Genomic DNA, 14204 nt, shown 5'->3' with positions numbered 1-14204 from the left:
TCATTTTGCTTGCAATGCAGCGGGCGAGGCTAGCAGTGGGTAGGGAAAAAAAAGAAGACAATCAGCAGTGGCGGCTGCTGAAAGATTTTGATGTGTCATTTTTATTTTCTTGCAAAAACAACAGTTGATGGACAGAATGCAGAACAATGTCATACATTCACCCCAGTACAGAGATCTGGGCCTAAATCCATCGTTTTTTTGCTCACCACACCACCCCAGTTCAGACATGGCCATATGCAAATCAGCCTTGACCCTGTGCCTCATGGGAACAGTCCAGCCCGAACTGCCAAGCCATGTCTTCCCTGGACTACACAATGAAGGACCAGCATACCTTAATGAACGAGGGAATTTCCACCAACCTACCAGGAAAATATGTTCCAGAACCATCTCCCTAGCAGCCACCCAATGCAGCCGCTGATAAAACAGTGGAGGCCGCTACTTCTCCCACCTGGCAGTGAAGACCTGAAAACCCTCCCCCTGCACCTCAGAGCCTCACCATCGCTCCAGCAGTTCAGGAAGGACCACAAGACCTCGCTGTTCAACCAACAAGCAGCATGATCCAGCAGCATGAATCCCACACCGCCTCGAGACCCTTATGTGTGAAGCAGCTGAGCTTTACAAACCCTGACTGATTGATAGTAATTACCCTTCCTACTACATGTATGACACATTATGAGGACTAGCCACATATGGAAGGTTTATTTGAAGAGTGTTATAAAACTATAGGGTAGATCATGTGACTTGGCATACAAGGTCTGTTTTCTCAGTCCACTGAGAACAGTAGAGCCTGGAGAATAGTTCATGATCTATTTGGGATGTGACCTTAGCAGGAAGAGAGTAAGCTACCTTGAAATCATGGCACACAGAGACCTGTCTCAGTACGTCACTATGATGAATACAGGCCCCAGCTAGGCCCGCAGGACACAAGGGTTCGCTCTCCTGTAATGGAATCTATAAGGAAGTTGGCACGGAAACTGCAAAGTACAAAGACAGCATTTATTAACCCTTAAGGGTGGTCCTACAATCCACACAACACTCTTCAGTATTGCATAGAGTAGCACAAAGAACTTGCGTACACGGTCCCCTTTTATACACAACAGAGGGGCTCATAAGTGGGCGGATACAACATGAGGCAAGGAATGTTACCTTTTATGGACATTTTCGATACAAGATCAATATGTGGGCGGAGCTGACACACTCCTTGAGCCCGCGAAAACATGGTCAAGCAAGGCTAACTGATAACAGATGTGGTCAAGTCTGGGCATGTGCCAGATGGACAAAGAAGCTATTTATAGACTGTTACTAGGCAGATTACAAGAGCAACTAACACAGAGGTTGGACTCTTCTCGTGGGGAACACGTGGAAGCATGACAATACAAGATGGAGTCCGAACTTCGGTCAACATAACGGAGAAAACATGCTCTATAAGAGGGGAATTAATGTCTTTAGTAAATGCTTAATCACATCGTTGTTTCAATTTACAACAGACGACCCTTTCAGCATTTACTGAAGACATCCGGTTTGTTAGGATAATCATCATATATGTCAATTGTCATCATTTCTTCAACTTCTTTAGCTAAACGTTTCTGGTGAGCAGCATTGGCAATAGTTTTCTTATCGGGGATACAAAATGATACACATAATGAGCAGAGTTTAGGACCACACTGAATGCAGATACAGCATGAAAACAGAACCGCTACAATAATGCAGAGACCAGTTAGAACCTTCCATCCCCAGGCAGTAATTAACGCCCAAAACCATCCAGAAAAGGACCAAGTGCCGTTTTCTGTATGGATCTCAGCTGCAATTTTGTGCAGTTTATTGATGGCATTATAAACTGATGGCGTATGATCAGGGATAAACACACAACAGCTACTTCCAATAATTTTACATGCTCCTCCTCTGTCAGCTAGCATAACGTCTAATACCATACGATTCTGCAATGCAACAATTCTAGTAATCTGCAATTCCTCCGTAAGATTCCCAAGAGCAGCAGCAGTCTGATTTGTCACAGCTTCTACCACTCTCGTTAACCTTCGGATCTTCCTACTGTTCAGGGCAGCTCCAACAAAGAAAAACAGTCCTAAGTTAAAATCAATATACTGTTGCAGACTGGTATCAGTCTGATCTACATCATCAATTGATAAAGTACGTTTATACCTATTTACAGTCACATTATTCAATAATTTCAGATCCTTATGATAAGATGCGGGTGCTAGGAATACAGGAGGTAATAGAAATGATACATAGCATACCCCAGACCACCCAGCCGGCAGACGGTAATAACCTTTATTTCCACACACAAAATACGTATTATGGGAGGCCAAGAAGGTACTATTATTCAACCCATCAATATTCAAAACAGTAATGCAATCACTAACACCAACAGGGATGGAACCCACACTCTGGACACACAGGTCCGCTTGAGCTTGTGCTACTTGGATCACAAATTTGTCTTTTCCCACAGTGTCTCTTGTGTTCGTGAAGATGTAGGGAATGGATTCATTGTCTGGTCGGTACTCTTCCCACTCCCAAATTGTCCCATTCGCTTGTGGATACCCATTTTTGTCTTGATGGCATTCTTTATTAAGTCTAAAAAGCAATCGTCCCACTGTCGGTTTCCGAGTGGCAAAAAGCAAAGTATACCATGCTCTACAAGAGCCATTATGAGAGAAAGGAAGTGGTATAAATGGCGTTCCTCCTTTCTTCTGATGAGCTGGCATCATCCCACATATCCAACAGTTCGTAGCATTCGTAGCAACGTGGGTATGATGCAGCATCTGGATGAAAGTGTTATTCAAGTAAGACTGTCGATGCTTCAACTCTTGATACGGTAACGTATAAAAGTAGTGCTCCTCAGGCACCGGAGTTGTCAACACAAGAATCTTCCGAGCGGGAGTTACATCCTCCACGAACCATGTGGTTATCCCAACAATGGCTACTGTCAACATGAACCCTAATGCACAAAGGATTTTCTTTTTCTCCATATCAAAACAAAAATAAAACCCAATATCTTCCTGAAACTAAAAGTCTGTCAGAACTCTTCCCCTTGGGCAGCGGTTGATTTCTTCACCAGCGGGCCAAGACGGGTGTCGCTACACTAATGCAGGGCTGATCCCCCCCCCTTGCCTCATCGGCTCTCCGTTTCACTAACCCAAGGGCCGTTCTGACAGTATGTCCCGGTACTGGAGAACTCACTTCCTTGGTCGAAGATGATATCGCCTTCCTCCAGGAGTCGCGTGGTCCGGAAAGAGCTCCTCAGTGGCATTTGGCTCCGCAGCACGGCCTGTCTCTGCAGCCAAAATTTCTCGTTGATCGGTCAGCACGGCAGGTTCCACCAATCCGGGCGGCACCTTCCTACAGTGCAGAGAGTGGATCCAATTCTTTCGGTTGGAGACTCGCACAGCCGTCCTCGTTGCGAGGAGGACCTGCTCAGGGCCCACCCATCTCGGCTCCAAACTGTTCGTTCTGTCGAAGACTTTCACCATGACATGGTCACCGGGCCGGAGACCATGTCCTTCGCCGGTAGACCGATCAGGGAGCGCCTCTCGGACCTGTTGATGGATAGAAACCAAGTTATCCGTTAACTGTGCCAGATAATCGCTCATCATTACACAAGGTACATCATACACAGCCTTAGGTCTGGGTGGACCCCAAATATTCATTGGGCGTCCAAAAACAATCTCATATGGCGTAAGGCCAGTTCGAGAGTGCGGTACTGATCTAATTGACAATAACGCCAGTGGCAGAGCGTCTGGCCAAGTCAAAGACGTCGAAGCTTGAATTTTGGCGATCTTAAGCTTCAGTGTACCATTATACTTCTCAACTAGGCCTGCAGACTGAGGGTGAAACACGGCGTGGAACTTCTGGGTGATGCCTAGGCCCTTCAAGACGTACTTTATAACATCCGCTACAAAGTGAGGGCCATTATCACTCCACAGAAGTCTGCAGACGCCATACCGAGGGAAGAACTCTTTCAGCAGCATCTTCGCAGTAGTCATCGCAGTATTGTCTTTCGTAGGGTACGCTTCAACCCATTTGCTGAAAGCGCAGACCACTACTAGAACATACTTCAGATTATTACAGCGCTCCAATTGGATATAATCCATCTGCAGAACCTCAAAAGGTGCAGTGGGTGTCACAAACCCTCCTGCTGGAGTTCGAGTACCCTTTCCTGGGTTATACCTCAGGCAAATCATACAGGTCTGCACCACCCTCTTCGCTGTACTAGCAATCTCTGGATGCTCCCAGACTTGGGTAAGCAATTTCACAATTGCGGAAGCTCCAACATGTGCTAGCCCATGTGCCATCTGAACCATAGGTTGTACAAAAGCCGTGGGTAATTTCCATCTATCCATCTGCTTATTTCTCCAGCAACCCTCGTCATCCAGTTCTCCCTCGCTAGCCCATTGTTCCCGCTCTTTGTCAGAAGCGGTCCTTTGCATTTCTCGCACTTCCTCCTTCACATCATGCCATCTCTCCACCTGTGACTTCACTACATACATGGCAGTAGTACCGGGCTGCATCGCAGTCTCCCGTGCTACTCGATCCGCTAACGCATTTCCTTCTCCAACTTTATCAACCACTTTCCTATGGGCGCTACACTTAACGACGGCAATTTTCTTTGGGTATGTCAATGCAGTTAAAAGGTTATGAACTAACTCTCCATGCATTATCTGTACTCCATGTGACGTTAAAAACCCTCTCTCCTTCCAGAGTAGGCCGAAGTCATGCGCTACTCCGAAGGCATAGCGGCTATCTGTATAAACATTCACACATAGTCCTGTACTGAGCTCACATGCTCGTGTTAATGCTATCAGTTCCGCTGCTTGAGATGATTTCTGTGGTATGCGTGCTGTCTCCACTATCGTTTGTAATGTGGTAATTGCATATGCTGCTGAAGTCGTACCATCTGGTAGCTTCAGACAGGATCCATCCACCCACAGTTCTCCATCTACATCTGGAAAGGGCGTATCCTGGAGATCAATACGACCCTTTGTTTGTTCCTCAGTCACGAGAATACAATCATGCGCTTTCCGCGCCTCAGGCTGGGTTTCGGGGTATGGCAACAATGTTGCCGGGTTTAACGTTACGCACCTTTTCAACGTAATATGAGGAGCCAAAAGTGTCAACTCATATCCCGTTAAACGGGCACTGGTCAAATGCTGCGTCTTTGTTTGATTGAGCAGGGCATCAACAGCATGGGGGACTAATACCAACAGCTTATGAGATAACACAATTCCCTCGCTTTGGCGTATTGACACAGCTGTCGCCGCAACCGAGCGAAAACACCCTGGTAATGCTCGGGCGACAGGATCAAGTACAGCCGAAAAATATGCACAAGGGCGCTGCTTATCGCCGTGCATCTGCACTAAAACTGACAATGCACATCCATCTTTCTCATGCACATACAACGAAAAGGGTTTTGCATAATCAGGGGTCCCTAACACTGGTGCTGAACAAAGGGCCTGTCGTAGTTGCTGAAAAGCAATATCACACTCATCTGACCAAGGGATTGGGATAGGCGTGTCCTTTGTCAAAAGGGCTAACAATGGCTTAGCTATGTGCGAAAACCCCAATATCCACTGTCTACAAAAAGAAACAAGGCCCAAAAATGCACGCACATCCTTCTGTGTGGACGGTCTCGGTGTATCCAAAATTACTTGGATACGATCCGGTGTGAGTGCACGTCCCTCCTTAGACAAAAGGTGACCCAAATAAGTCACCTTTGGTCTACAGAATTGCAATTTCTTCCTAGATACCTTATGATTGTGGGACGCTAAAAAAGAAAGTAAGGATAACGTACTTTTTTCACACAACTCCAGAGTGTCAGCCGCCAGCAAGATGTCATCAACATATTGAATGAGGGCGACCCCCTCGAGCAGAATAAAGGAATCCAATTGTCGTTTCAAAGCCTGACTATAAATGCTAGGGCTTTCTGTATAGCCCTGGGGAATCCTACAGAAACGATAAGATCTATTATTTAATGTAAACCCAAAAAGATATCGGCTATCAGGGTGAATGGGAATGAAAAAGAAGGCATTTTTCAAATCAATCACTGAGAACATGGTCGCCGTAGGCGGGACCAAGGTAAGCAATGTCGTGATATCAGAAACCACTGGGTATTGAGGTATCACGATCTTGTTCACTTCTCTCAAATCAATTATGAATCGATAAACTCTGGCATCCGTATCCTTTTTCAGTATGGGAAGAATCGGACTGTTACAAATGTTATAGGGGACTTCCTCCACTACCCCTACCGCTATCAAATCCTGCACTATCTGTGTGAGAGCCTCCTCCCCCTCCTGGGAAATACGGTACTGCGGGAGGCGTGGTAACACCGCCCCCTCCTGGACGCTAATGTGGACCGGTGGAATCACCATTTGGCCCACATCAGTATCCGAAGTCGCCCACAAAGCACGAGGGAGGGTAGATAACAGCGCATCCTCTGACATCGCACACATCCGTTCAGATCGGGGGTAATTGTCATTCAATATTACCCGCACACCAGCAGGGGAGCAGCGGATCGTAGCCCTAAAATGCTTTAACATATCAAGACCCATAATGTTGTCCGGTGTGTACGGGGCAAGCAAAAACGGACAAGGTGCAGAAAAAGAATCAACCTTAAACATGAGGGGCTGTGAAAGAGGGCTTCGGGAGAGTGTACCGTCAAACCCTACCGATGTGACCATTAAGCCGGATGGGGGAGCCCCCGGAACCAATTGCTTAGATAGCGCACTACGTGTCGCTCCAGTATCCACTAGGAACTGATCAGTAGAGCCCAAGACCTCAGCCGATACATAAGGGCCCTTCTGATTGACTGGCACCTCAACTGATTCTAACCCCCATCCAACGCATTCCTATGCATGCTGAGAGTCATGGTACCCCGACCGGTCAATCCCTGACGCTTGATACTGATGCTGGCGATCGAAAACATTTGATCTATCTCGGTGCTGCCCAGCAGAGTCAAAACGAGCCTGTTCGTTAGAATTCCCTCGGAAGTTTGAGAAACCCCCTCTACCTCGCGGGCCACCGGGGGTATGCCCCTGACGCGACGCATGCAACACCGGGCAGTCCCTAGCCCAATGACCCGATTGCTTACAATACGCACATTGATTCCTATTCAAATCAGACCGACCCGAGGGAGGACCATAAGATCCTCCCCTACCTCTATTACTACCCCGTCGAGGCGGGCCATAGACTTGTGCCAACATCACCTTTGTTTTCAAATCTTTCGATTTCTTTTCCTCCTGGCCCTTCGCTTCTTGCTCCTGACGCTCATAATACTGAGCGATAGTCAGGAGGGCCGTCGGTGTAGCGGAAGACCAAGAACTTTCACTCGCTTTTAGACGGGCCGCAACTGCCGGCAGCAGATTAGCCACATATTTATCCGCGAAAAGGTAGCGTCCCGTATCGTCGGTAAGCGACTGTCCACTAAAATCGTGAAACGTCTCCTCAAAGCGCGTAAAGAAGTCCGCAACTGACTCGTCAACTTTCTGTTTACATGCAGCTAACATATTCCAGTCAATCTTTTTAGGGGGGATAATCGTCTTCAACTTAGCCACAATAGCAGCAGGGAGATCTAAAATATTCTGGGGCGGTTTCTGCGCAGGCATCCTCTCCCTATCCTCATCTTCCAGTTCAGACCATCGAGCCTTAAAAGTGGCAACATCATCTACCTTTCGCACAGATCGCCACATATCTGGTGGTAGAATAAGCCCAAAGAACAAATCTATATCTGCTAAAGTCATAACGCAAGAATTCAAGGCCCCCTCGACTTCTTCATTGAAGGCCGCTGGATTCTTGCGGGGGTCGGGCAGCGCATTCTTCAATGCCATAACATCAGCCCTATGCCATGGAGTGTAAACCCAATTATACACAAAATATCCCTTAGCATCGGCGGAGGTAATGTCCGAGCTAGTCCCCGCTCCTTTAGGAGGAACATACAAAGGCGCCGCCTCTCGCATTGGTTTAACATGCACTATGTCATCCTTATCTGACTGGGAGGTGGATGAGTGGCCCTCTGTTGTGCACGAATCCGACTGCTTCTCCTCCCCTGCTCGCTGGCGCGCTTTCTCTTTAAAGACCAGCACCTCGTCCCGCAAGGTGAACAGCCGCCGAGCCGTATCTGGAGCCTTAGAAAAAGAGAAAACACCATTACGCAATGCTTTAGCATCCGATGACACTTCGTCGGGCTCAAAAACACCAGAACGTTTCCGGAAAGCATCAATCACTTCCTCCGCAAAATGACCCAGAAAATACAATTTATCTCTCTCCTGCCACGGCCCCCAAATATGGAATAATTCCTCTATGGATATCTTGCCGTTGAGTGCACGGAAGGAAATTTGCCGAAGCTCAGCCATTTGCTCGGCTGATAACATGGACCGCGTATCTACCTTACCCGTACCCGGGACAGAATCTTGCGGCCTTGGAGCAGATGCGCCGACATAAGGGGGCGGAGAGCGATCTAGTAAATAAAAATCATCATCAAGATTATTAAGGACAGGATAAAGTGGCTGCCGAACAGCGTATTGTCCCGAAACTTGTAGCCTACGCTCCTTCTCTTGCCTGTCCGTCTGCTCTCTGTCCTCCCGACGCTTCGCTTCCTGTGCTCGCACATGATCATTCTTCCGTTGTTCTTTATCAAACAGCGCTTTCTCACGCTTCTCTCGCTCACGCACCTCCTTCACCCACAACCGCACACACTCAAACATATCCTGACGAGCACGCCGCTTACACATACACTGTTCCACATACTCAATCTTACGTATATCAAACGATCCATACAAAGGCCATCGCAACTCAGGATCTTTTTTTGTATATTTCCTCCATACTGTGCTGTACATTATGGAAGAAAGACCATGCTTCACATACATATCCCTATTAGGAGTCCCCTCTGGGGGAGCTGGAGCAGATTCCTCGAGGTTCAACCGGATCCCAAAACAGCAACACCACTTACGGAGTGCGCTGAAAGCAGGCATGCTCAGAAATAATGCAAAATATGCAATATTATAGAAAAATGGCACTTAATCGTTGCGCCGTTCAAAGTTACACAGCTCCGGAGAAATCTCTCCACATTACCTGCCTATATGTGTTGCAACGCATATATATTCACAAAGACAAATACAAAATATGACTAGTCATCACAAATCAAACTCAAATAGCCAGATCAGGCTGCAAAAAACTCGGAGCAAGTACCGTACACCGGTTCTTACCAATCAAGAGTCCAGATTCCAACTGCCAAGCTCCACAATCGCCCAAACGGCTTTCACGGCAAGACTGACAGAAGAGGTCTCAGTCGAGGACCGGCGCCACCCAGACGGTCAGCTCGGAAGGGAAGGAAGAAAAAACCTTGGGATGCCAGGGCTAAGGCGCCGCTGGCAGTGATCACGTCCCCGGCCCAATTCCTCACCTTCGTCGCGACCAGTCCTTCGAGCATCCGAGTCGCCGATGAGCCCCACGTGACGGGCGCCAATTGATGAATACAGGCCCCAGCTAGGCCCGCAGGACACAAGGGTTCGCTCTCCTGTAATGGAATCTATAAGGAAGTTGGCACGGAAACTGCAAAGTACAAAGACAGCATTTATTAACCCTTAAGGGTGGTCCTTCAATCCACACAACACTCTTCAGTATTGCATAGAGTAGCACAAAGAACTTGCGTACACGGTCCCCTTTTATACACAACAGAGGGGCTCATAAGTGGGCGGATACAACATGAGGCAAGGAATGTTACCTTTTATGGACATTTTCGATACAAGATCAATATGTGGGCGGAGCTGACACACTCCTTGAGCCCGCGAAAACATGGTCAAGCAAGGCTAACTGATAACAGATGTGGTCAAGTCTGGGCATGTGCCAGATGGACAAAGAAGCTATTTATAGACTGTTACTAGGCAGATTACAAGAGCAACTAACACAGAGGTTGGACTCTTCTCGTGGGGAACACGTGGAAGCATGACAATACAAGATGGAGTCCGAACTTCGGTCAACATAACGGAGAAAACATGCTCTATAAGAGGGGAATTAATGTCTTTAGTAAATGCTTAATCACATCGTTGTTTCAATTTACAACAACTAACTGATCCTGAAGACAGCCTACAGATAACCAAAGACTCGTCCACTTTACCACATTGTCAAAAGACAAAATACAATATATTTAATTAAGGTTTCTTGTATAGTGCCATATTCCAGCAACCAGTTCTGCTCGCTTTACAGAGCACCTATTAAACAAGGATTAATTACAGTGAGTCCTAAAGCTATGAAAAGGCACTAGAGGTTCACTGAAGCAAAATTAATGTGCAAGGAACATCCAGTCAGGAGACAACTTTCAAGCAGACGTACGAATCACTAGCACAGCGTACCAACGACCCCATGGGCCGTGGCATAAGCAAGGAAAATGGCCCCTTTGGCTGCTGCTCAGGAAGTAAAATATAGCAATTATCAGGGTTCAATGGGCCCCTGAGGGTTTTGGGTCTCAGTACCACTGTACTTGCTGAACCAATGGTAACTATGCCCCTAGTATGGACAGAGAAGGCTGCTTCACCAATTGCAAACTGAGGACTAGTTAAACTAGTTTTCTCTGCTAGTCACATGACAAGCACTGGAATGTAATTAAAGAAATGATCAAGAAGCCAGTCTCCTACCAAGGTCTCTGCAAAAGGGCATTAGATTGAGTTAACATGGGTAGGCACTGCCATCCTATTCCAGGCATCCATCCATAGGTGCTTGCATTTCATGTCTGCCTCAACACCATATAAACAGACATAACCAAATGCCAAGTACATTCGAACACTCGATGTTTTAAAAGATTTGTGCAGGCAGAATCACTCATTAGATCACAAGTATCAGCTTCATACTCTGTTTTCATGATTGTTGATAAGTAATTGTAATCATTTTAATGAATCCTTAACATTACGTCTAACACCTCGTACCCTGCTCTCCTCTTCCCCCCAATACGACCGTGCCTCCCAACTTACACCTCCAAAAGTCACCATGCCTCCCCTCAGCCACAAGTAAACACCGCCCCTGCACTCCTGACTCACATTTCCCTCAACATACAGCGCCGATCTGTACCACTCCCTACCCCTGGCGCACGGTGACCACCTCTCCAACCCGCGCCCTCTCCGAGATGAATCGTGAGAGAGAGGCTCTCTCTCACGATTCATCATGCCCTCCCTTCCCATGACCACCAGAAAACCTCCAGCTCGCCACCTCACATGGCTTACCTCCACCCAGACCCAAAGCACACACCATCTACAATAACATCCTCACCCAACCTTCCCCACGCCCCCGGCTCCTCACCCCCACGGGCTGGGATACATTCCTATGCCTGATCTGCCCTCCTCCCCAGGGCTCCCCACACCCTCGTCCAATGGCTCACCTTCCCTCGGGTTCACTCTGCAGTGGCACACGCTGACCTCCTCACTCCCCCTCCCCATGCCCTGACCCTCGGGCTGCTCACCTCGCAGCTGGCACCAAAGGTTGCACACTGGCATGCTATTCTCTGCAAGGCGGCCTTTCTTGCCCAGGGTCTCTAGGCGCGCCGGTGCATGGCCTCGGCCGGTCTCGGTGCTGCACGCCGGGCACGGGTGCTGCCACCCCTCCTGCCGCCAGTGATGCATGGTGCTTCTGTAACCCCTTCGCTGCAGGACTCGTGGGCACTGCGCATGCGCGCGCATGCGAGCCTCCGGAGGTGCCAGATCTGGACTATTAAAACAAGCTCGATTCTCCTGGAAAAAAAGTTCTAAACAAGCACAAGACCTACCAGAAGAGCCCAAAACAAGGCCGACCCCACACAAAGACGAGACTGGGTTAGAAAGGAAAAGAGTATAAGAACAACCATTCAGCGTGCATCACATTAGATTTAGCACGCCTCAGTCGTTCATGCGCCAAATCCCTGCCAGGGGCCGCCACGAATATGTATTGTATCCGATTCCTCGTGGTGGCCCCTGGGGTTTGGTGGCCCTGTGCAGGTGCACAGCTTGCACATGCCTAAGGCCGCCCCTGCCGTCCGTGTTGAAAGTCTGCCAGGCTCCCGTAGGAAGAGCACAGCCCGGGGTGGGGGTGGGGGAGGTTTAGGTCCTGGTGAAAGATGGCACGCTTTCTTTCCAGTCTGCAGGTCACTGTTAAAGACTGCGGCGACGGGCTCTCCACAGATGTTTAAATGTATCTTTCTGTTCCACGGTTCATAGGGGTGTGCTATACAAGTTTCTTCATTCACAGCGCCACTACTTTCCAACAATTCTGCTATTTTGCCAATGAAGCAGATGTGATTCACGAGCCCATTCCATTTGTTCATTCATTCATTGTTAGTGCTGCACCTCTCACTAGTGCTGCGAGGTGACAGGCCTCTACAGCGGCCGTCCATTCATTGACGCATCCATTCAGTAGAGGAGAAACACTTCTTGGCAATGCATCTGTGCGTGCAAGGAGTCAGCCCGAAGGGCTGCCCTGCACTAATTGTCACATTCATTCATTCTTCCAATCACTGAAACCTTCATTGAGTCACAGTATCAACATTTTCCGCAATACTGCGACCTGTTCAACGGGGCAGGCCAGTCGTTTGGTCACTCATTCCTTCAATCAAGCATGCATCCATTCATTCATTTTCAATAGTAGTGCTTCTCAGTAGTGTCGTATACTTCCTTAGGGACATCGGGCAGGGTTGAGCTGTACAGCTATCTCCATCCATCCATTCATTCATTCAAAGTAGCAGTATTTGTCAGTAGTGCCTCTATATTCGCAGTGCAGTGGTCTTCAAGTCTCTTCCTTCAGCCATTCATTCATTCATCTATTCAAAGTAGCAGTAACTCGCATTAGTGCTTCTATACATGAAATAGGATAGTTTGCAGAGCTGCCCTCTACTGGTCTATACATTCGATCATTTATATGCGTTCTTTAACAGGTCAGGGGAAAGCAGAATGGGACCACAGGTGCACACACTGGGTAATGTGTCACTGTGTCACTATAGCTTTGTAAGAGAATTATCTTAAAAGGAAGAGCAGACCTATGAATAGTGATAAAGTCCACAGGATGGCTCAGCGAGTTAACTGCGAGAAAATGGTAAATAGACAATACTGAGGTCTATAAAATGAGTACCATCGAATTGTGTAACATTAAACGTCTGTTATTCAGCACCAATATGCCTGCGGGTGAACCTGCGCTTTATTAATGCACGTTATGTTATCTTAAGTTATTGTAGAGTGGTCAGTTTACTATCCTTTATGCACGGCCAGTAAGCCTCTTTATGGCAAGCGCTCTGTGGCACGCTCTGGGCTGTAGCACTGCCTGCAAGCCTCTTTATGGCGAGCGCTCTGCGGCACGCTCTGGGCTGTAGCACTGCCTGTAAGTCTCTTTATGGCGAGCGCTCTGCGGCACGCTCTGGGCTGTAGCACTGCCTGTAAGTCTCTTTATGGCGAGCGCTCTGCGGCACGCACTGGGCTGTAGCACTGCCTGTAAGCCTCTTTATGGCGAGCGCTCTGCGGCACGCTCTGGGCTGTAGCACTGCCTGTAAGCCTCTTTAACGCGAGCGCTCTGCGGCACGCTCTGGGCTGTAGCACTGCCTGTAAGTCTCTTTATGGCGAGCGCTCTGCGGCACGCTCTGGGCTGTAGCACTGCCTGTAAGCCTCTTTATGGCGAGCGCTCTGGGCTGTAGCACTGCTTGTAAGCCTGTTTATGGCGATGCGCTCTGCGGCACGCTCTGGGCTGTAGCACTGCCTGTAAGCCTCCTTATGGCGAGCGCTCTGGGCTGTAGCATTGCCTGTAAGCCTCTTTATGGCGAGCGCTCTGCGGCACGCTCTGGGCTGTAGCACTGCCTGTAAGCCTCTTTATGGCGATGCACTCTGCGCCACGCTCTGGGCTGTAGCACTGCCTGTAAGCCCCTTTATGGCGAGCGCTCTGCGGCACGCTCTGGGCTGTAGCACTGCCTGTAAGCCTCTTTATGGTGAGCGCTCTGGGCTGTAGCACTGCCTGTAAGCCTCTTTATGGCGAGCGCTCTGGGCTGTAGCACTGCCTGTAAGCCCCTTTATGGAAAGCGCTCTGCGGCATGCTCTGGGCTGTAGCACTGCCTGTAAGCCTCTTTATGGCGAGCGCTCTGGGCTGTAGCACTGCCTGTAAGCCTCTTTATGGTGAGTGCTCTGGGCTGTAGTACTGCCTGTAAGCCTATTTATGGCGAGCGCTCTGCGGCATGCTCTGGGCTGTAGCAC

General features: G+C 48.5%; 1 long non-coding RNA gene across 1 annotated transcript in view; it reads right to left on the bottom strand.

Annotated features, from left to right (window-relative positions):
• Nucleotides 1–14204, bottom strand: part of LOC146870340 (uncharacterized) — a 283437-nt gene that overhangs the window by 188134 nt on the left and 81099 nt on the right. The gene's annotated exons all lie outside the window — the stretch shown is intronic.

Source organism: Triturus cristatus, chromosome 1_1, assembly GCF_964204655.1.
Source record: "Triturus cristatus chromosome 1_1, aTriCri1.1, whole genome shotgun sequence".
NCBI lineage: Eukaryota > Metazoa > Chordata > Amphibia > Caudata > Salamandridae > Triturus > Triturus cristatus.
This window is presented reverse-complemented; position numbering and strand designations above follow the sequence as displayed.